The sequence below is a fragment of the Narcine bancroftii genome, chromosome 4 (assembly GCF_036971445.1).
Source record: "Narcine bancroftii isolate sNarBan1 chromosome 4, sNarBan1.hap1, whole genome shotgun sequence".
In the NCBI taxonomy this organism is placed as follows: Eukaryota; Metazoa; Chordata; class Chondrichthyes; order Torpediniformes; family Narcinidae; genus Narcine; species Narcine bancroftii.
Window position 1 is genome coordinate 132,315,476 of NC_091472.1, and position 20,691 is coordinate 132,336,166.

Genomic DNA, 20,691 nt, shown 5'->3' on the forward strand with positions numbered 1-20,691 from the left:
TGGTATCAGGCCCTTCCAGCCTATGAGCCCGTGACCCCAATACAACAATGAACCTACAATCCCTGTACATTTTTACAGAGTGGGAGGAAACCGGAGAATCTTGAGGAAACTCACGCAGTACATGGGGAGAACATACAAACTCCTTATAGACAATCCTGGATTTGGAACCAGGTCACTGGCTCTGTAATAGCATGGCGCTAAACCACTATGCTAACCATTGCCATTTGGAAGAATGTAGTGTGGAATGTGGAGGGTCAAGTGACGTCTGTCTGGAACCCGGAGGGATGTGGATCATGGAGGGTCACGTGACTCCTTCATCTGGGACCTAGATTAAAGTCACATCACCTGTCAATCAAGCTTGGGCTCTGCCCAGCCATTTGTGCACAGCTGACCAGTGGGCCCTTTAATTATCTAGTGATTTCCTGGGCTGGACCCTCCAGTGTACTGTACTATCAAGTCCACCATGTGCAGTAGATCTTCCTCTTTGCTCTTCAATCCTGAGACAAACCCTACTCCATACCAGATCATGAACTGTGGACAACACTGGAGGAGTCGTTGCTAAGGTGTGCACTACACAGAGATCAGGGTTGTTAGATTGCATTGGAGCCATGCCCTTGTTAGACAAGGAAAGGGTCAGGTGGCCTATTATTATCTTTGGTTGTTGTAAGTCTCTGCACAGTTATTATCAGTAAGTGACTGGGTTGTACTCTGTTTTTACGAGTGTAAGCAGTTGCAAGTATCAGTAGTGCTAAAGTCCGATGTGACTGATTATATTGTGTTTTGCGATTATTATTTATTTACTTACTAGTGTGTATTACCCCTGTTGCTATCCCCTCACATGTGTTTTAATAACTGTGTTCAGCCTCGTTGCTCTTTCAACCCACCAAACTTTTCCCTTCCCACACAATGAAGACTATTTGTTACCATCATTGAAAGGATTTTTTTTTAATACCACGTGCTGCTTGCCTTACAATTTATAGCCAGTTTGTTCCCCACATGTCTTTAAATATACCCTACAATTTCTGAAGATTCTTGTTAAACTTATGCTATAATCCAAACAGCCCATTAAATTTAGGAGGGCTATGGTGGAATTGAGCTGCTCTTTCACAGTAGATAAGATATTTGGGCGATGGATCTATTGTTGGTAGTGGTAAAGGTCAATACTTCTACTTAGAAATATTTAATTCTGAAGATGGACTAAAAGTCACTGTCTGAAATAGTGCTACATGTAGGGTCTGTCATCAGACATTAAAGTATGTGGGTGCCTGCTTGAGCCAGCAGGACAAAAGCTAGGAAAGCAGAATTAGGCAAGATAGTTCTTCTTGGACCAGAAGAAGGCAAATAAGTCCCTCCTACACAATAGACATTAATTCCATTATGATCCCATGACATGGAGAACATCCCAAAGATCTAGAGATAATAGAGGATCAGGAGAAAATAGAGATAAATGGAAGGGAATAAACAATGTAGGCCACAAAAATGTAATACTGCAAAGAAAGAAAAAAAGAGGAAATAAATAAGAATAAATAAAACATTAAAGTTTAAAATTGAAAAATTAAATGTTCTCTGAAGCAGCACAAAACCCCTTGGAGATGGAAGCACCCTGGCCATACCCTGCCCACGCCAGTTGTTTGAATAAAACAGAGGAGGAGTCGGCCGACGCCATTTGCCCACTGGGGCAACTCTCCCAAAGTCTCTCCCTATCCCTGCCTAGTAAGTCTTTAACTTTATTAGTATTAAGTATATTAGTAAGACTCTTGGAGAAAGGGGTTAATTATGCCAGCAGCAGGGTTAACGTAGTGGTTAGCGCAATGCAGCGCCGGTGACTGGGGTTCGAACTTGATTTTCAACTTTAAGTTACAGAAATTACTTGATTGAAGTGAATCTCGCATAATTAAGGATCACAACCTTGATTTTTTTTTACAAAAATTATTTTACATTTTGCACTGTCTTTTAAACTGTTTATTCTTAATGCAGGTGTTTGTGTGCGAGCCTTACTGTACTAACATTGGTTGTGCATTATCTCTACTGTTAAGGACACTCCCCTTGGGTATAACTCTGTATGCATCTATTGTCTTTCATTATTGTGCCATGAGTTTCTGCTAATAAAAGCCATGATTATTGTTTGACCACATTGTCTTTGTCTACTTCATCAACTGGCACATTAATGTTTCAGTAAGGAATTGTAAAAGGGTGTTTCAGGCAACTGGAAAATTTGCATATCGCGCAATCCCCATAGGTGCTTTACTGTATTTAGAGAACTTACTTTCAAAGAGGTTTTTAGATGCAATGGAGGGTACACAAATAGTTACAGGATTGCTATGTCTGAGTGGTTACTTCATTCCTAAAGTTCTCTGCAGCTTTGTTGAGACAAGCAGCTGTGGTGGGCATTTGGGAGAGGAGAGGGCAACCTGGCAGTCTGGTCAGACGTCAGTCCAACGTGGCTAGAATATCTAAACACACGGAGGGGAGGGGGGGGGGGGAAAGAAAGAACTTATAACAATTATCTGAGCTTGAAGGAACAGACATTTAAAGACTCAATGCACTAGAGACAAGTCCTTCTGAATGAGCTGATAGGAAGCCAGTCAACACTTTTAACAGTCAGCAAGAAGGCCAAGTTGCACCCGAGCACTGGCCTTTAAAACAGCTGTTTCCAGTGAGCAACAAAAGGATTTTGATGAAAAGCTGGCGTGTGTTGATAACGATGCTGCTTTTTCTTTTAAGATAAAGATTGGTGCTAAGGAGAAAAGAGGGATTTTTGTCCTGTTATATAATGATAGTCTCTATCGTCAGGTCCTTTTCATTGTAAAGCTGAAGTGAAGGAGCAGAATAGCTTTTATTTCCTTCTAAAGGAAGTACAGAATTATCTATTTTACAGCAAAATCAAACTGGCTCATGCCTCTTTCTATAAATTACAGTGGCTTATAGCTTCCTTTCCTTATCAGGCTTGACCCCTTTTTCCAGCCAGTTGCAGCATCAAAGCACAGAAAGGCCTTGCATCACTCTCTGGGACAGAGATATCAAGATAGTTATGTATTCTACACACGCTGGGCAGCTTGAAGCCATGTTTCTTATCTACTAAAGCACTACTGCATTTTGGAATGTATCTCTCTGTTACACAGACAGACAGACAGACAGACAGACAGACAGACAGACAGACACACACACACACACACACACACACACACACACACACACACACACACACACACACACACACACACACACACACACACACACACACACACACACACACACACTCTCTCTCTCTCTCTCTCTTTCTCTAACCTGCTCAGGAGCTGAGTATGACAGAAACAAGCTAATTGACCTTACCTCTGGCACTGCCGATACAGATCTACATTGAATAAAGCTGGCAGAAAGCTGTGAGGGGATGCTTCACAAGAATATGTTTTCTTCCAACTGAAACTATGTTAAATATCTCATTTACCAAAGTTCTTGAGGAGGTGTTCAATACCATATGGGCCTTTGACAGGGAAAGTATGGAGAAATATATTGCAGGAAGGCTCAAGCATCAGATTGCAGGGAAGGTGGTGATGATTCATTCGGCCAGATCCAGAGATGACCAGATTGCTATTTCAGAAGAGAATGGGTGATTGAGACTGCATTCTCTGGAGCTTAAAAAGGTAAAAAGATAGCTCATCAAAATATACATTTCTCAAGTGCTGACAGGCTGGATACAAGGAAGGATAGTTCCCCTGACTGGAGTCCAGGGCCAACTTCACAAATGAGGTTGAGGTGTTGATGTCAAAGAGGAGGACAATCTTCTTCAAGCAGAACTTTTGGAATTCTCCATCCAGAGAATGATGGGAGCTTAGCTGAGTTATTTCATAAAAGATTTGGAATTTACCCTTAAAAAGGATAAAAGTCATCACTGACTTTCAAAGCTCTAGAAAAAGAATGCAAATGAACCAGGACACTTAAAATGATCATGTACGTGGCAGTCAGAGTGGTCTCGTGGATTCGATGTCTGAGAATATATTTAATATCCCAGATCCAAGTAATTTCATCTTTTTTTGATCACTTTTGTCACGGTTTATTGCAACATTGGTTCAGAGTGCTTTTTTCTGGTCTTTTGCAAACTCTTCGAACCACAAGATGGCTGAATCCAACAAGAACTCAAACTCACTGTGTTACTGTGAGAATATTTGGATGATCCAACTGCAGTGAACTGGGATTCACTGTTGTGCTGGCCCCACCTCCGGGCTCCACCCCCATCTGCTCACATATAGCCCTGGTTTCCTGCCTAAACCCAGAAGCCTCCTGAAGAGTACTGTGAGACCCTATCCTTAATTACAAGCAAATAGAAGTGTTTGTTCTCCTACCAGTCGTGAGAGATTTTATTCACGCTACAATTTTATTAGCTTATTCCCTAAACAATGGAAGCACTACTAAAGCCTGGCCTGCTCCTGATAGACCCTCCATCCCCCGACACAGCTGAGGAGCTCATATACTGGCTCGACTGCTTCCAGGCCTACGTGAATGTGGCCAGAGAAGTCCTCCACACCGATGAACTCAGGAGGTCTGCACTCATTTTGAGGGGAGGAACAAAAGTGTACACAGTCATCAGGGACTTCTCTACATATGACGCTGCCATCAAGGCGTTGAAGGCTAGGTACCTGAAGTTGTAGAACGAGAATGTAGCAAGGCACTGACTCGCTCTACGTCACCAATGGCCAGGAGAGACCATCGATGACTACCTGCTGGATCTGTGGACGCTTGCCAAAAAGTGCAGGTATGAAGTAGCTACGGGCCATGTTCGTGAGGAAGAACAGATCCGGGACATTAGTTGCGGGGTTCCGCTCAAGGTACATGAGGCAGCGACTACTCGAGTCAGGTAAGGAAGACCTGGCTAACCACGTTGAACTGGGCAAATCATTGGAATTGGCCAAGCTTGAGATAAACTACCTCGAAGCCAGTGAGCTCGCTCACCCAGGTGGCCCCTTCCAAGTACTGGCTGCTCCCATCATCCCAGCCCTAATGGCTGCTGCTTCCTGTGCTAGCGAGTGCTTTATCTGCGGCAAGAGCCAGCATCCTTGATCTTGTTTCCCGGTTAAAGACTCTGTTCTGGCTGTGGCAAGAAAGGGCATTGGGCGAGGGTTTGTTGTGCGAAGAGAAGTCCATGGCCTGCACCACTCCCGGATCCGATTCCAGCCCCAAGCCATCTGCCCTGAAGTCACCCGAACCCACTTGCTATTCAACACTCTGACGGAGGATAGCGATGAAAAAAAAGTGCGAAAAGGCTCGGCTGCATCTTTCCGCGACCCAAATTCAAACTAGGCACCATCATCGTCGGAGGAAGAAGGAGGGCGGCCATCTTGCTGTGCCACGAGGTCGATGCCATCTTACCGATGCAGGGCAACTCAGGACGGTGGGGGCCTTTCGAGCAAGGAGCACGGAGTCTCCGGGGACCCAGCCTCGATGATCCTAGATAAGGACAGATCTCATTAGATCAGGACAAATCTCATCAGCTCAGCAACTCCATAATGATTGTGAAGGTAAATGGACATTCCACTAAATGCCTAATTGACGCAGACTCTACTGAAAACTTCATAGACTCCGGGACTGTGCAAAAATACAACCTGAAGATTTTATCCTAATTACCATGTTTCTTGGATCTCATTCGCATACTATGTGTGTTTAACAACATTGTATCGTATATCTGTCATTTGAAAGGGTGGGGGGGGGGGACCTTCTGTAAATTTCGCTTGTATATACTTGATGAATTGTGTGCTCTGGTGTTGTTGGGTCTGGACTTCCTGTGTCACCTTAAAAGCGTGACCTTGGAGTATTCTGGTCCCCTCCCCCTGTAATGGTACAGAATGGAGGGCCCCTAAAACGAGAACCCACATGCAGCCTCTCCACACTGAATATCAACCCCCCCACCCCCCCCCCACCCCCGCAACCCTTCCTGAAACTGTCCTCGGACTGCAACCCATTGCTACCAAGAGCAGGAGGTGCAGTACAGCAGACCGAGATTTAATAAAGTCCGAGCCACAACGTCTACTCAACGAAGGTATAATCGAACCTAACACCAGCCCATGGAGAGCGCAAGTGGAAGTGGTAAAATGGGAAAACAAGTTCTTGCTAGTAATTGACTATAGCCAAACCATTAATCTGAACAATCTCCTGGAATTTCCAACATGGTGAATTATATTGCACAGAATCAGGTCTATTCGACCATCAACCTGAAAGCTGCTTATCGCGAGCTGCCAACCTGTTCCAAGGACTGTCCATATATGACATTTGAGGCTAACATTGTCTCTTATCAATTCCGGACAGTCCCATTTGGTATCACTAATGGGGTTTCTATCTTCCAGAGGCAGATGGACAGAATAGTGGATGAGTATGGGTTGAAGGCTATCTTACCTCGATAACAACACCATCTGTGGCCATACCTTGGAAGACCATGACGCCAACCTCCAGAGTTTTCTCCACACGGTGAAAGCCCTGAACCCCACTTGTAACTCCGACAAGTGCATGTTCAGGACTAAATGTCTGGCTATCCTTGGCTACGTGGTGGAGAATGGCATAATTGTTCCCAATCCTGATTGGATGCGCCCCCTGTTAGAGCTCCCCATCTCCAGGACCACAAAGGCTTTGAGGAGATGCCTGGGGTTTTTCCTCATATTACGCCCTGTGGATCCCTAAATACACTGATAAGGTTCGCCCTCTCTTAAAAGCCACTAATTTCCCCCTCTTGGCTGAAGCCCATGGCTTTTAACTACCTCCAGAATCACATTGCGAAAGCAACCATGCATGGGGTGGACAAGAATGTGCCTTTCCAAGTGTAAAGCAATGCTTCAAACATAGCCCTGGCTGCTACCTTTAACTAGGCGGGCGGGCTGGTTGAATGTTTTCTCGGACATTACAAGGCCACGAACTCCAGAACCCATCGGTGGAAAAGGAGGCTCAAGCCATTGTAGAAGCGTAAGGCACTGGAGACACAACCTGGATGGTAGGAAATCCACACTCCTCACTGACCAGTGCTTGGTCACATTCATGTTTAATAATGTCAAAAAGTTGAAAATCAAAAATGACCAGATTTCTAGGTGGAAGATCAAGCTCTCCACCTATAATTATGACATCGCCTATCGGCCAGGAGCCATTAATGACCCTCCAGATGCCTTATCCTGAGGAAGCTGTGCCCTGTACACATTGGCCAACTGCGGTCTCTGCATAATGAGCTCTGCCAGCCAGGGGTCACCCAAATGGCTTATTTTGTCAAGGCGTGCAATCTGCCCTGCTCCATGGAGGACATCAGGGAGGTTGGCGTTATGGTCTTCCAAGGTATGGCCAGGTCTTGCCAGGGGTGCAAGCTACATTTCTACCACTCCACAAAGACTCACCTGATCCAGGCCCTTCGAACAGCTCAGTGTTGATTTTAAGGGACCTCTCCCCTCCATGATCAGGAACACCTTCTCCTCTTTGTCATTGATGAGCACTCCCACTTCCCATTCACTATTTCATGTCCAGACATGTCCACTTTCTCAGTCATAAAGGCCCTTGACTCCATTTGCACTCTGTGTATCCCAGCTATATTCATAGCAACCGAGGCTCATCATTTATGAGAGACGAGCTTCGTCAATTCCTGCTGGCAAGGGGCATCGCCAGTGGAATAGGCAGGTTGAAAAGGAGAACGCCACTGTCTGGAATGCTGTCAAACTGGCCCTGAAGTCAAAAGGCCTTCCAGACTCTCGCTGGCAGGAAGTCCTCCCCATGGCACTCCATTCCATCCGGATGCTACTATGTACCACGACCAACGCCACTCCATATGTGCTCCTATTCACTTTTGAAAGAATGTTGGCATCAATAACTACACTCCCATCACTCCTGGTCCACTCCTGAAGCACATGAGAATACCAATCCCCTGGTGGAAAGGGTGAAACTGCTCCACACCAATCCTATGTATGCCTATGTGGAGCACCTGGATGGCAGGGAGGGCACTGTCTCTATCAGGAACCTGGCACCTGGCGGATTAGAGGTTCTGTTGCCTCAGGTGCCCTGCAAACCACGGAGCTCATTCTTGCTCCCCTCAGTGTTGGTCTTGGGGGTTCCGGTTTAGGAGGAAAGTGCATCCCCCTCCACTATTGAGCCAGAGACCCAGTCCACCTCTCCTCCCTCAGAATTCGACCAGGAGACCCAAGGAGTCCAAGGCCCCTGGTGCTCAGGCGCTCCACCAGGATCTCCAGACCCCAGACCACTTAAATCTGCAAATTTAAATTATTTAAATTATTTAAATAACTATATATCTTTTAACCATTTGTTTCTGAACCCTTGTTCTCTATCTTCATTCACAGACCCTAAATTCTACAGGAAGGGGTGAATGCCGTGAAATGGGATTCACTGGTAGTGTGTTGTGCTGATGGCTGGCCCCACCTCCACCTGCTCACATATAACCCTGGTTTCCCACCTAAACCCTGAACCCTTCTGAAGACTACTGTGAAACCATACCCTTAGTTCTAAGCTAATAAAAGCATTTGTTCTCCCTCCAGCCATGAGAGCATTTATTCACGCTACCCCAACCCAATACAAATTTAATATAAACAAACAATAGATCCTATGTACAGCTATGAAGCGTGCAAATTTACCTAAAGCAATGCAATGAATGTTTACTACACATACTTTTAAAGACTTAAAGCTACCTTCCAGAGGTTTACAGATTAATAGACCTTGAATCTCCGTGCCAACCTTCAGGAAGTTGCACATTTGTTAGCAGCACCTGCTTGTGTCCCTGAGCACTGAGTCTCAGTGAGCTCCTCATCTTTCATAATTTGACCAATTTCTAATTATATATTTGGATGCTGTTTAATTTTTATAATTTGCAAAATAAGTCGGGCTTCCTGGAGCTTGAAAAGTCTGCTATCCCAGGTCTCCTATGATGGATTCATTCTTCAGAACAACATAGATTCCAATGTTTAACATAAGGCTCTTTGACTGGTTGGCATTACATTCATTTAACCTCTCTTATATTACCTATTCATTCATTTACTTTTGCTTTCAATTTAAGACCAGCCTAGATCACCTAACCTTTTCCATCTCTTAAAGTAGTGTGCTTGCTGGTGTCACATTGAGAAAGGTTTGCAGTCAACAGACATTTTTTGTGTCAGTCGCAGATGTTGTAAACGGTTGTTGAGCAGTTTTAAATCATATTTCTGTGGTATTTCACTGATAAATCTCTTCGAAGTTGTATATTTGTCATTTAGCACTTCCCTCCTTTCCTTGCCAAAGTGCTTTCAAGCCACCTCGACATTTTGTCAACTCTCCTGCAAGTCTGAGATTTCCTGAGCTCACTTAGGTGGGGCATTATGTCATGCTTTGTCCAAGTAATTGCCATTTGCTGTCATGCGTACTTCCATCTTTATGGTTACCTCAATGTTTTCCAAAAGGATCCATGACCTGTCACTTTCACACTGTGATCACCATTCCCTCTGGCACTTTAAACGCTCATTTATAATCTTCACTGGAAGCCCCTCAAGCATTTTCCCTTCGGGGATGTGAAACTAACTGATCGAGAGGCTCAATGGATTTAAATTATCACCTACTAACATGTACATGTGGGTTGCTTGATCTCCTTTACTTGGTAAACTTTGAAAAACTGAGCTAAATAATTCTGTTGCTTGCATCTGCCACATCCTAATTATCAGTAGAGAGTCATCCAATTTGTTCTGAAATGAATCCTGCTTTGTTCGGCCAATTTTGTTTATAGATGCAAAGACAACAGTCTTACAGAGCATTATAGCATCCATACCTCAAGAGGAAATTCAATAAACACCAAAAGAAACAAGGGAGGAATTTTAATCGACAGTTCGATTGAACCAAACTGGTGATGTGACTTCTACTTCGTCTAAGTTTAAGGCCTCCTAAGCATTATTATGGTTTGCTTATCTCTATCTTTTTCTCTGATTGCAAGGGGCACCAGGAAATTTGTGCTGATGGTGAACCTTTGTCTGCCTTACGGTAGATGAAGATGCATCTTGTGGAATATTACATTTTCTGTTTTATTACATGGCAATAAAAGAACCTTGAATCTTGGCAATGCATTACTTGCCAATCATCAGTAGGATTTACTTCCTGTCCAACACTTTGATTCCTTATGAAATACATTTGCTTTAGTTAAATTATTCTTAAAAAGCTTCTTCTTAACCCCTGTGCTCCAGGTCTTACAATTTTTCCTCTTTTAAGCGGATTATCCTTCTTTTACTCATCTCATATTGAAAAAAACTTAAATCCTATCTATTTTTCCAAATGTTTCTATTTTTAAGCAGTGGTCTAGATTAATAACCATCCAGACTCAAATTTCCAAAGTACTTTGCTTATTGGTGTCCAGCTCTATAACAAACTCCTGCTGTTCACAACTTCTTCCACACCCCTAATCATACTCACAAATCAGATGGCGTTCACGCTTTAACTTCCATTCACTTATGTCACTTCATGCTCTGACAGAGCAAAACATGTGAACACGAAAGCAGCATGGGGCCTCACCAATAAATCATGTGGATTACGATTCTTTCCATCTATCCCAACTCTGTCAGGGGGCTGTAAGACAAAATCTTTATACAGTTTAACAACTCTTGTTAGATGAGGAAAATACCTTCATCTAAGTAATATAAGAAGTAAGGAATTAGGCCTCAAACTGGATGAAGCGCAAAAAAGATTTATTATGATAGCCTTAGCTATAGCAAAAAAATGTATAATGTCAACTTGGAAATCAGAAGAGAGCCTGAGAGTACAGCAATGGTACATGGAAATGAATAAATGTATTCCATTGGAAATAATAACATAATTTAAAAAAATAAAGTCACATTATTTGAACAAATTTGGGAACCGTACATGGAACATAACAGAGAGGGCTTGCCATGGACCTCCTAAAATGATAAGAAGACAAAACGAATTGATCCAGAGTTTAAAAGTAGATGACACATTTTTCTTGTTTATTTTTCATTGTGTGATGACATTGTTTCATGGTTTTATTGTATTGTATATGTTGAATGTTTATTGGTTTTGAAGGGGGGGTGGGAAGGGAAGGTCGGGGGAAAAAAAGGGGAGAAAATGTCACTGTGTATATTTAAGAGGGAAATGTTTGTATGTATTTTGGTTGATAAGGTTCACAGTATGAAAAATAAAAAATATTTAAAAAAACACGAACATTCTGCTACGGTGGCCACAAGACTGGCACAACCAGGCTCAGGAACAGCTGTTACCCGTCTACCATCAGACTCCTCAACGACAAACTCAGAGACTCATTTAAGGACTCTTACAGGTGCACTTTATTGAGTTTCTTTGGTCTTCTCTGTATTACACAGTCAGTTTGTTTACATTTGTTACCTGTTTACATTTATTTTATTTGTTTATATGTTGACACCATGTACAGTTTATTTTTTTGCTCTATAATTTAATGGTAATTCTGCTGCACCCACAGGAGAAACGAATCTCAGGGTTATATGTACTTTGACAATAAATCTGAAATCTGCAATCTGCAGACACTGAGGAATTGGAGTTTGTTTTTTAAATGTAGGGACTTTCAAAGAATTCTTTTTCAAATTTAATCAAAGGAATATAAAGGGCTGCAAGGCCCAAGCAAGGGGATTAAGGGTGATACAACCTCCAACACATTACAGAAATATAACTGTCCATTCAAAAACGGGCAACGCACACCATATCATCTTGTATCTTTAACATTTGCTGCAGAGGTAGCATTTTTATCTTCACTTTGTTATCAAAATAAATCTCCATCAAATCTATTGCCTCTGGCCAATGCCAATTTGTCCTGACTGTGCAACAACCACAGGTATTCCTTCAGATGATTAGCACCAGAAAATGTTTTGCCCTTAATGTTGATATTGAGCACAGGGCCTTTGGCCACCTAGTTCAACAATAAAATGCCACTGTCTCTGCACATTAAAGTGAGAATGTGCTCATTGGCATAAGGCAGCACAGTTTGTGTGGCTAATGCAATGCTATTACAGCACCTGTGATCCTGGTTCGAATCTAGCTCCGGCTTAAAGGAGTTTGTACATTTCTCTCATGTCTGCATGGGTTTCCTCCCACATTCCAAAGATGTACATTTTGGCAGCATAGACTTGTGGGCCAGTAGAGCCTGTTATCACAATATCTCTTGACTTAATTAAAGGGTAAGTAAAGAAAATCAATATTTTATTATCCATCCGCCGTATTGTTACTGCTTTTCTTCTGTCTTGGGCAAACAATTGTGTGCGTGTGCGAGATGTGCCAATCTACAAGTAGATGTGTACATTTGAGTATATTTGCATATTTCAATATACAAGTTGGCGTATGTATAATCATGCACTTTTATGTCAATGAAACATGAAAGTCTGCAGACACTGTGATTGTAGTAAAAACACAAGAATGCTGAAGGAACTCAGCAGGTCTCACAATATCCAGAGGAAATGAAGATATAAAACTAACTTTTCAGAGGAGGATTTGGCTCTGAATGCACAGTTAGAGGAAAGAAGACAGAGTCTCAGAGCTAGAGGGAAGGAGAAACAGGGAGAGGGGAGGGGAAGAGCCAGGGGTGGTGGGGGGGGGGGGGGGGAGTGGTGCCTACTGAAACTGGAGAAGCAGATGCTAATATTATCTGGTTGGAAGGTGCCCAGATGTAATGTGAGGCATTGTTCCTCCAATTTGTGGTGGTCTCAGTCTGTCAGTGGACCTACAGGTCAGCATAGGAATGCGGTGGGAAATTGAAATGGGTAGCCACTGGAAAATCCCTGCTAGTGCAGCAGACAGAGTGAAGATACCTGAGTGAAGTGATCTCCCAGTCTGCGTCCAGTCTCTCCAATAACGAGGAGAAAGCAATGATAGCACCAGATGCAGTTGTTGACCCCTGCAGATTCACCAGCAAAGTGTTTCACATGGAAGGAAGATTTTGGGCCCTGAATGCTGGCGAGGAAAGAGGTGAGGGTTTGATTGAAGCATTTCTTGTAGTCATTGGGGTGGGTGCCAAGGGGGCAATTGGTGTGAAAGGACAACTGGACGAGGGAGTCACAGAGCAAGCAGTCCCTGCAGAAAGTGGAGAGGGGAAGATGTGTCTGGCGGTGGGATCATGAAGTAGTTGGTGGAAGTGGCTGAAGATAATATGTTGGATGTAAAGGCTAGTAGAGGGACATCAGTGTAAGTGTCTGTCTGCTTGGGGAGAATGGGAACTGAAGGGAATGAACAGATTTGTGGTGGATAACAATAAAGAATATGAGAAGTTGATTGCATTTTCCAGCAAAGCAGCTAGAGTGCGAGAGTATGAGATATCTGTGAAAAGGAATAAGGGAGCAGATGGAGGAAACAACAATTATAGCACTAGGTAAACAAACAAGAGTTCAAAGGATCCAGTTAAAAAAAACAAGAGAAGGAAATCATTAAGTTGGGACTTTCAGGTCAGAGAAACACCTAGATTTACTGGAGTCAATAAAGCCTGAAATTGAAGGAGGCTCACATGAACGGATCCCCCCTCTTATGTCTCTCACTGCCTCCGCCAGCCTGTCCTGCATCATTAAATCATGGCAAACATTGTTTTCACAGCAATAAAAATTAACTGCAGAGAGTGATCAGCTAATTGGCACCTACTCTGCCAAGTACTTAACAATAATGAGTCAACACAATTGGAAGTGCAAGTGTTTTCCTGATTGCTGGTTGGTCAGATCTTAAACCTGGCTCTCTTCAAGCTCAGTGACCTCTGCTAGGAGGTGAGCAAAGGTAATCCTTGGTGAGGGAAGAATGACTGTCATCCAAGATGTTTTCTGTATTGAATATCCTACCTGCTCTATCCTTTGTCTGAATCAGTAGGAGAAGAGGCTGGCTAATGACTGCATGTTAACAGTTCAGAAGTTTGAGTCAATTGATGCAGTGCTGTCTTATGAATATGATACCTGGCCTTCGATCATCAGGACCATCATCCTTTGTGAAAAACAATCAATTGGCTGGGAGGAACTCAAGGATTCAAGCAGTATCTTCACAGACGCTGACTGAACTGAGGAGTTCCTCTAGCAGCTCGTCTTTTTGTCCCAGATACCAGCACGTGCAGATTCTTTTGTGTCACTCTCGGCCTTTTAATAGTGCATCCCCCCCACATTAGAGCCCGCTCAATGAAAAGAAAGGGGTGAATTTACCTTTTTGTGGAGAAGGCCTATGACGCAGCATCTGGAGCCGTCTTCTGGGAGCTGATGGAGGTGGGGTGAGTAGCGCCGCCCATCGCTGTGATGTCATCCATACGCGCCGGCAAGTGAAAAGTTAATGTAGACATTCCCTCCCACTCAAAAGAGCAAAAAAAATTTTAGCCATCACTAATACAAACAGAGTAATTTGAGCAATAAATATCTGAACACACTGTGGTTTAAAATTCGCGCTCCTGGGTCACGGGCTGATGACATAATCAGCCTACCCCTTTGCAGCTGCTTACAGCGGCATTGCCTTTACGGAGATGGAGAGAGCCACGCCACCTCTGAGTGTATCTCCCTAGGCGGATTGGAGTTCGCTTGCTGAATCTGCCCTCGGAGCTTTCTTGAATGTAAATGAAGCGATGTAAAGATGGAGAATATCCGATTTTACATTTGCTTTTACACTATGAGAAGATCTCATCTTTCTTTGAGGCCAGTAGGAATTCATCCATTGAAAGAAAGACTTTTATTTTACACCCCATTGTCTTCTAATTATTCACATCTCTTCAGCATCAAGAGTGACTTGAAAAATAAGGGCATCTCTTCTGAGATTGTGGTCAAGAATATTGCATTAAAGTACCTGGTGTCTCTTTTCTACTTTATTTCACACTGATCTTTGACTCAAGTGAAATTTGCTTCTGGTTTGAGAACAGATCTGGATGAAAACTCTCAATGAAAAGAAGCTCCTGATTGACCTGAAGGCAACCCGTTTACAACTCCTGGTTGTTTTCTGCGCTCTGAGGCTTGCCCCAAAGTGAGGGGGGAAAAGAAAGAAAAAGTGGAATTAATCGAACAATTTGGTTGTGCATTGAGTGCATAATCAAGAGCTGTATATGAAACTTGCGGAGGCAGTAGGCTGTTAAATTAAGGAGATTGAGCAACATATGTCTGTGTGGTTAATTGGCTTAATTGCTTTTACTTGGACTATTAACACACTTGATCCAACCCAGCGATCATGATACTGCCTTTAGTGTTGCCTCCTCTAATCACAGCAGCAAACGGCAGCTTCTATTACAGTGACATTTGCAATTGCAAAATTAACTTATAAATATTAATTGTAATCAGATAGCAAATAAAGCCATAGGGTTATTAAAAATGAATAACTTGGGTGGTTGAAATTTTGCATGGGTGTAATGGAAAGTTTTCTTTTTCAGACTTTTTTTTAATGTAAACTGAAGGCTCTGTGTTATTTTTGGACCAGGTACAAATTAGATGCAGTGAGAAATGTTATCTGGAGTAACTAATTACTAGCTCTCCAAAAGTAAAAGATTTTATTTTTGACTTTGCAAATCAGAGACAACCTGTAGAAAAGCAACAGCAGAAAAAAGGACTGGTAAACTTAAATCAATCTCTCTTGGAGGATTGGAAATAATTTAGTGCAGAATAGATGTACATGAAGCTTGCAGAGCAGTTAAAATTTACATCAACCTGTTAATGGGCTTATGACAGCCACAGTGCTGTTTGCATCTTGATTTTGGTCCTGGCTTCCTCTGCCACTCTTCCTAATTCATCCCTATTCAATACTGAATTTTTCCAAGTTCCAGGAAGAGAAAAGATGAGACTCCAATGAAGAATGCAGGATGCCAGCTTTTAATCCACCCGGATTGTTTTTGAATTTCATGCATACCAATGTCTACAACTGTAGACATTTATCCATTTTAAAAATCTTGTACACGAGGCATGAGAAGGAGATGTCTGACCGTGGACCTGCTCCTTCAAGAAGCAACATGCCCATTTTGTCCTGCATCCTTGGACCACAATTACAAGGGAGGACGAAAAATCTTAAAATGGGTGTGTTTGCATCTTGCAAACGAGACCTAAAGTAAAGTGACCACCTCCCCCCCCCCCCCACCCACAACTACTTTCATGTCATCAGAAGATGAGGAGAAAGACCAGCCTCTTCTTCCACCACTGTGAATAATTCTGAGACCTTTGTCTGGAAATGGGTGAGAATACAGAAATGAACTGAAAAATTGAGGAATAGATCATGCATCATATTTCCCATCATAGCCAAGTTTAAGATCAGGAATGTCCCTGTATTCCTGGCAATAACATCATTAAAAGGCAAAGACTCCTAGGGACTGTAATTGTTAAAGGGGAAATCAATTGAACACTCCAGTCTTGTAATGCTGATACATACAACCCCTCCCCCTTCATTTGCAACACTCATAGATATATCCATCAATCTACCTAAAAACAAACACAAATTTTCAATGGCATCCTTTGAAGTTTTCAGCTAATACAGCCTCCTCAGGACCGAGCAGGAATTAACTGCCGTAACCCCAAAGGTTGGTGCCACTCCTTCAGTCTGCTCATCATACCTACCTAGGACTGATCATGGGGAAACTGGTCCACACTCTGGAGCAACTGGAAATTTCCCCCACCTTGGTTCTAACAGCAAAGGAACTGAGAGGAAAAAAAAATGCCTCCAAAGAGAACAATCGGAGGAATAGGGGTGAGTTTGAGAACAGTAGAATGAAGGTGGAAGTCCATAAGCAATGGGAGCAGGAATAGATCATTTAATATTGTCATGGCTGATCTGGCCTTGTACTCAGCTCCACCTGCCTGCCTTTTCTCCATAACCTTATTCCTGCCTCTGTGCAGAAATAAGGTTATGGAGAATAAGGTTAGACTCTATCTAACTTTGTCTTTAACATATTTACTGAAGTAGCCTTACTGATTCCTCAGGCAGTGAATTCCACACATACACTACTTTCTGGGAAAAGCAATTCCTCCCCATCTCTGTATAAATATACACACTTGAATTTTGTCCACTCGGTCTAGACTTACCTACCAGTTGGAACAACTTTCTTGCCTATATGCTATCTATAACTTTCAAAATTTTATGTTTCTAGAAAATCCCTCTCTCGTTCTTCCAAATTCCAATGAGTGCAATCCCAGGTGACTCAATCTCTCCTCATAGGCTAACCCTTCATCTCTGGAATCAGCCTGGTGAACCTCCAAAGCCAGTTCATTTCTCAAGTAAGACCAGAACTGCACTCCATGGAGTCCAAAGCTGCATAGGATTATTCTCTGGACTTGCTTGATGCTCCTGAATGGGGACATGAGACCTCTTTTTAATATTTAATCAGAAAATCTGCATGCCAGATATTGGAGCACCATCTCAGTACTGTCGCATTTGGCAGTGGCATTTGAACCCACGATTTACTTGGTAACTCTGAGGAGGGAGCAATGCCAATTGTGGTAGGATGAAATTCAGCCATTGTTGAGCCTACAATAAGAGTGAGAGAATCTAATGAAAGGATATGAAGTTAGATTTATAATCTCTGCTCAGTTTGCAGTGACAATAAGACAGCATAAAACAGGTCCAGAAATAAGACAGTGAGACTATTGGGATACGAGTCATATCATGTGAGTTGAACTACAATGCTAGCAGCCTGGGTTTGAATCTGCCGCTGTCTGTCTGCAAGGTGTTTGTATGTTCTTCCCATGTCCATATGGGTTTCTGTCGGGTGCTCCAGTTTCCTCCCACATTCCAAAGATGTGTGGTAGCTAGAAGGTTAATTGGCCACATGGGTGTGTTTGGATGGTGAGGGATAATCAGTCAGAAGGAAATGTACGATGCTGTAACTCTACATTAAAAATTATCCAAGGAACTATTTCCTGATGCGAATAACAGTGAATGCCACTGGAAGCATGGCTGTTGCTTCCCTTCCCTGGCCTCTGTTAATTCAGCCCAATGAGCAGAATAGAGTCTCAACTCTCTCTCTGTTGTTTGTTCCAGAGTCCAGAATCCGTAACCTGACAAAAAGCATATGACTTCACAAAATATTTATTTTCCTAATGCCCCCCTTGTTGGATTCTCCTGGCTGAACAGTTTTTATGACTAATTTATGTATGCAAAATGTTCGATGTCAAATTCAAATAAGTAAAACGGACATTATTTGTACTTAAATGACCCAGACCACTGATTACTTTGTGGAGATGACACTCTAGACTTTAGTATTGATGCAATTCAATCCCTAGGGCTTTCTCCTCTTCAATAAAATTTGAAGGATGTGGTAAGCATCAGGATTGGAAATGAGAACTGGGCACAATGTTTCAGTAAGGCCCTTTGTGTTATCTCAACAGTGATCAGAGCTTGCTTTTAAAACATTAAATATTGAAAGTTCAAGCTCTTTAATGGGGAACACGTAATTTAGGAGGGCAGTGAAGTGTAGGGATTCTAGGGTTGGCGCAGTAAGTTATGTGGTGGCATACTGAAGGTTCAAAGGAAAATGGGAAAACAGACCTTGGTGAAAATTTTGGTGAGCTTTGCAGATTTACATTTCTTAGTCCCTCACTGTTTCCATCTTGAATTTGGTGTCATCATTCAATTTTGACTATTATTGAAATTCTACATTTGCTTCTGTAGCAAAAACATCCCAAGACACTGTTCAGGACAAAGTGCTATGGTTCATGTCCCTTTACTGTCATGCACACAATACGCAACATTTGTTTACTTTTGTTTGCTCAAAAAGGAACACAAAGCCATGATGTTAGTCTGGCATCCCTACCAAGAAGAGGAAGAGAAGTCGAAGAGAATCCCTTCATGGACATCGTGTATCTGTGGGTACCACCACAACCTCCAATGCTCCTGCATTTTTGTCACCTTCACAGCTGCATGGCCTCCGGTCAGCTCTGCCGGTGAACCCAAACTGCGTTCCGCAAGCTGATGGTAAACAATGCAAGTAAATTACTGCATTTGAGTTACCCACTAAAGTTTGCAAAGCTGTTAGCTCTGAAGGCCTGACAGCCATTGGCACCTTCACGAATCCCAATCCCCATTTTGGCTCCCATTTCCAACAGCCCGCAGCCTGGTGTGAGTTCTTCGGCCACTGAGCTCCTTGCTGTTCTTCATCTGTAGTCTCAAGCCCTGAAAAGCCTGTCCTCTTAAGGTGTATGGGCAGGAGAGCATATAATTTGACAAAACCTCCTACTTTGTTTTTAAAGGAATTTTAAAGGAAAATAACAAACAGAGGTTGAGGGAAGTTGCAGACTCATGGCCTCAGCAGCTGAAAGTCATCCAGCAGTGGAGTGATTAAATTCAGACGTGTTCCAGGCTCGGATTGGAGAGGGCAGATTACCAGGGAGAGATTTAGGACTGGAAGGGAACACAGAATAGAAAGGGATGAGATCACAAAGGGCAATGAAAATGTGAATAAGAATCTTGAAACTGTGAGAGTCTGTCCTGAAAATGAGAATGATCTACGGTTACTATGACATCCCCATAAAATCCACGTTGGTTATCATGCAACTGCTTATCGTGTAGTGATGGATGCACACACTGAAAAATTTGATTCCACATGAGGATTATAATAAGATAAATACTTGTGCAGCTGTGAGAAAAGGAACACTTATATGTTGGAATTGTGGAGTATAGGACATTGTGCTGTGTTCTGGGAGCTGATAGTAAACAATTCAAGTAAATTATTGCAACACGGGTGAAAAGGTAATTGAACTTAATACTAAACATTCTTTGAAGCAGCTCTTGTTACCACATCTCAAGCAATGTTTTCCAGTAAATGAAAGTAAAGCAGACAATGAAATTTTGAAATAATTGAAAAATGCTGGAAATATCTAATGGGTCAGGCAGTATCTGTGGAAAGAGCAACAGCTAGCATTTCAGGTTTGCAACCCTTCTACAGGACAGGGAAAGAGAAAAGGTGAATTTTCAGTGATGGGAAAGGTAGAGGAGGGATGGGAGGAGGGAAATATCTCTGATAGGTTGAGACCACATGAGTTAACGTGCCAGTGAGAAACTGATCATGTAAAACACAGTATTCGTGTGATAAACTGTGTTCACAGGCTTCTGAATATTTGTTCTTTTGGGAATGGGTTTATATACTTATGTGCCAATACTCCTTGTGTCATACAGCAGTCCTTCCACACTTCAGTGGAGAAGTGAGAATACTCGCAGTTCTCATAGACTTCACTCAGATCTCCTACTAAGAAACATTATAAGCTACAAGTTGGGTGCATCAGGTGCCTTATATTCTGAGCTTCTCCCAGTCTCCCAATTCAATATCAGTTCCTGGCTACAGTTGCTAAGTTTCCAACCAATTCAAGGGGTGAATCTTTGCCTAGAAATTGCAAAGGGATGATCCATTGCGTATCTCACAGCGGGAATAGGGTACCATCCTATTCTGCTCAGAGGGAGGGTGGGGTTTGGAGGATGGTGGGGTTCAATAGCCTGAATATGCCTGGGATTATCTGATCTCAGAAGCTAAGCAGGCACAGGCCTGGTCAGTACTTGGAGGAAGAATTCCTAGGAATACTGTAGGTTTCTGTGAAGGGTGCTGGACAAAGTGCCTTATGGTAGACAAAAGTTAAAGAATTTACATGCATGTTACATTCTAAATATAGTATTACATGACAATAATAGAACCTTCACCTTTAAGCATTCAGTACATGTACACTTTACTGTCCAGTTGATTTTATGGAAAATTATGGCCACATCACTCAGGAAATTCCAGGTTGGCCCAATCCCAACCACTTGCAA

At 42.6% G+C, this 20,691-nt stretch overlaps 1 long non-coding RNA gene across 1 annotated transcript; it reads right to left on the reverse strand.

Annotated features, from left to right (window-relative positions):
• Positions 1 to 957: 957 nt before the first annotated feature.
• Positions 958 to 15,192, reverse strand: LOC138759963 (uncharacterized). The gene is made up of 3 exons (XR_011355279.1): positions 14,142 to 15,192; positions 10,405 to 10,557; positions 958 to 5,445 (listed from the first exon to the last, which is right to left on the reverse strand). It is a non-coding gene; the product is annotated as an uncharacterized lncRNA (long non-coding RNA).
• Between the last annotated feature and the right edge of the window lie 5,499 nt (positions 15,193 to 20,691).